The 3656-nt window shown below is 58.1% G+C and overlaps 1 pseudogene; it reads left to right on the top strand.

Annotated features, from left to right (window-relative positions):
• The first annotated feature begins 3203 nt into the window (after positions 1-3203).
• Positions 3204-3366, top strand: LOC143217761 (U2 spliceosomal RNA; annotated as a pseudogene).
• The last annotated feature ends 290 nt before the right edge of the window (positions 3367-3656 follow it).

Genomic DNA, 3656 nt, shown 5'->3' with positions numbered 1-3656 from the left:
GAGGCTGCAAGAAGCACGGACCAAGTCGCAGAGGCAACGCGGATCCAGAGGCTGTTTCGGCAAAACCGCAGGCGTGCGGTCCAGGAGGTGTTGATGGGCGCCCCGGCGCAATGCCAGGTCCCGAAGGACCAGGTACATCAACACTTCCTCGACATGTACTCACCTGCGAGTACGCCACCAGCCTCTGGGCCTCTCGGCTTTCCTTCAGAGGCTCCAACGGCGGCGAGCGACGCGGCACTGGTTCGGCCTTTCGGAGTGAGTGAGGTGGATCGTCGACTCCGGCGGATGTCAAACTCCGCTCCGGGGCCAGACGGTCTGACTTACCGTGATCTCCGGAAGGCCGATCCGGACTGCGCCATTCTGACCGCCTTTTTCAACCTATGTCAAAGGTTGGAGTCGGTCCCTGCTTCTTGGAAGTCCTCCAACACTGTGATGATTCACAAGAAGGGCGATCGGGGGGATCTTTCGAACTGGCGGCCACTAGCCATGTCCGACACGACCCCCAAACTCTTCGCGGCGGTGCTTGCCGACCGCCTCGTCACGTGGGCCCTACATAATGAGCGGCTTAGCCCTCAACAGAAGGGCTTCCTGCCGTGCGAGGGATGCTATGAGCAGAATTACGTGCTGCAGGAGGTCCTTAACGACGCTCGCAGGGGCAGGCGTCAGGTGGTGGTTGCGTGGCTGGACCTGTCGAACGCGTTCGGCTCGGTCCCCCACTCAACCATATACCACGCCTTCGCGGAGGCCAGAGTCCCCGAGCCCTTCCGTAACATCTTGGAAGGGCTCTACGACGGGTGCACCACCCGTGTGCGAACCTCACAGGGCTTCACAGACTCTGTCCCCATCCTCTCCGGAGTGAAGCAAGGATGCCCGCTGAGCCCTGTGGCGTTTAACCTTGCCCTGGAATCGGTGCTTCGTGCAGCATCCGAGACCTCGGCGGGTTACACGCTCCACGGCCGGCGGTACAACATCCTTGGCTACGCGGATGATATGGCACTAGTTGCCGACACTCCGGAGGGGATGGAAACACTGTTGAGAACAGTGGAGGCTGCAGCAGGGAGGATTGGACTTCGGTTCAACCCGGCGAAGTGTGCAACACTGCACCAGGACAGCAGAGGCACTCGCCGGGCTGTCCCTACCTGCTTCAGCCTACAGGGTCAGGGGTTGAAATCCCTGGCAGCAGGAGTGCCATACGAGCATCTCGGAGTCCCCACGGGATTCCAGGTGAAACAGACTCCGCTCCTGACGATCGAGGAGCTCGTCCGCGATCTCCGCTCCGTTGATCGTTCCCTCCTCGCCCCGTGGCAAAAGTGCGAGGCGGTCGGGACATTTATATTGCCCCGCCTCGACTTCATGCTGCGGGGAGCCCATGTGGAGAAAGGTCCTTTAAAAATCGCGGATAAGCTTGTAAAGAAGCTCGCGAAATCCTGGCTCAACCTGCCTCAGAGAGCCAGCGCGGAGGTGATCTACCTCCCCCCCAGCAGGGGAGGATGTGGATTACTTCCGCTTGCTGACCTGGCCGACGCGGGCTGGCCAGAGATTCTCTGAGGGGGGCGGTAGCCAGGAAAATCGGTCGACCACCTACCGAGCAGGATCTGGCGGACTACCTCTCCGGTTCGCTGGAGGGGGAGTTCGCCAGAACCAGCAGCGACTTCTCCACATTGTGGTCGAGGGCACGAAACGCGGCGCGGCGATTAGGAGACATGCTCCAATTGCGATGGGAGTGGAGCGCTGCACGCCAGGAACTGGGTCTTAGACTCCGAGGCTCACGCGGGCGCACGACGGTCGTAACACCCGTGGCTCGGACCCAGGTGTTGCACCGACTGAGGGCGGCGGTGACGGAATTTTACCATCACCGGCTGAACAGCAAGCCGGACCAGGGGAAGGTCTTCGGGGTGTCGTCGCGGACGAAAGTGTCAAACCACTTCCTCCGTGGCGGCAGTTTCACCCGCTTCGCTGATTGGCGCTTCGTCCACCGAGCTCGCCTCGACGTCTTACCCCTTAATGGGGCTAGACGCTGGGGTGAGGGTGACAAGCGTTGCCGGCGATGCGGGGGGGCCCTGGAGACCTTGCCCCATGTGCTGTGTCACTGCCGCCCCCACTCGGCTGCATGGCAACTGCGCCACGACGCCGTCGTCTCGCGTATTTCGCGAGCCTGCCGACTGCCGGGGAATTTAAGGGTTAACCAAAGGGTCGAGGATCTCACCGGCGATCTAGAGGCGCTCAGGCCGGACATCGTTGTCAGGCATGAGCCCTCGAAGAGCGTCGTGATCATCGATGTGACCGTGACCTTCGAGAATGGCATCGAAGCTTTCGAAGCCGCAAGGCTCCGGAAGATACAAAAGTATCTTCCGATCGCGGCCGTTCTCGAAGAGCAGGGTTACCGAGTTGTGACCGACGCGATCGTCGTGGGGGCCCTCGGCTCATGGGATCAAGCCAATGAGCCGGTGCTCAAAGTGCTGCGTATTAGCACGAAATACGCAAGCATGATGCGCCGGCTCATTGTCTCTGAGACCATCCGGTGGGGTCGGGACATCTACGTGGAGCACGTGTCGGGGGTCCGACAATATGCTGCTGCTCCCGCCGCCGTCCCCGCCCCGGAGTCGTCCCTGCCCAACGATGCGGTGAACGTGGCCCCCCCCCCCCGCGGCCCCCCGAAATATACTATCGCGCCCCGAACATTTATACAGTGCGAATAATAATAATGACAGCGACAGTAACATAAATGCATTGACTCAGGGCCACCTCGGCCCTGTATAATTTTATATATTAATTTTTAGCGAGGGCAACGAGCCCGCAGCACGCCTCTTTCTCTATCTCTCTATCTTTCTCTACTCTCTCACTCTCTATCTTTTGTCTTCCTTCCTTGCTGTCTCTCTACTTCTCTATCAATCTAGTCATCTACCTAATCTAAGTTTTCTAGCGTGCTGTGAGCCGTTCCACTATGTTTATTTTAATCCTGACAAGGCTCGTGCCGCTTATTTTATATTCCTGATAATTGCAGTATTTATTGACGTGTGGATGTGTATGTGTGTGAGCGTATGTGTTTAAGTATGATGTCTGCCACGCAGGGGGACATAGCTCCCCCGCGCCACACCCCCCCACCAAAGAAATTTTATATTTATATCTAGCCCTCGCCGAAAGGCAGCAATAATGTACCGGCCCCGAGTATCAGCTCGGGGGACGATTAATTGAAAATAAAAATGCCTTTATCTGTTCTTATCAGCTTAATATCTGATACACTCCTCATCGGGGAGTCAGAATATTAACTCGATTTTTGGGAATTGACTGAGCGGTTGGGGCTTGCTCCCCCTCGGTCACGGGTCGGCCACGCATTGCAGTGCCGTGTGGATTGGCCCAATTTGCTCATTTCTAATATCAGTCAATTCCCAACTAATCGAGGGAATATCTCTCCCACCTCAAAAATTTCGTTTCGAGCGCCGTCGCTCAAGTCGCGAGTTTCGTGCGTGCATCACCTGGAGCCGAGGAGCGATCGGGGCGCGACTGGCCGCTGAGGAGGAGGACTTCACCTTCAGCGTCTCCACCGAGCAGCCGGGAACAACGTGGACACCCCTGCAGGACCTCGAGTGGGGTAAGTGATCGACTTCCTCTCTTACTCTCTTCCCCCGCGCGAACACCAGTGCGCTAACCCGCAC

This window comes from Lasioglossum baleicum, chromosome 17, assembly GCF_051020765.1.
Source record: "Lasioglossum baleicum chromosome 17, iyLasBale1, whole genome shotgun sequence".
In the NCBI taxonomy this organism is placed as follows: Eukaryota; Metazoa; Arthropoda; class Insecta; order Hymenoptera; family Halictidae; genus Lasioglossum; species Lasioglossum baleicum.
The sequence above is the reverse complement of the archived record's forward strand: the minus strand, read 5'-3'. Positions and strand labels throughout refer to the sequence as shown.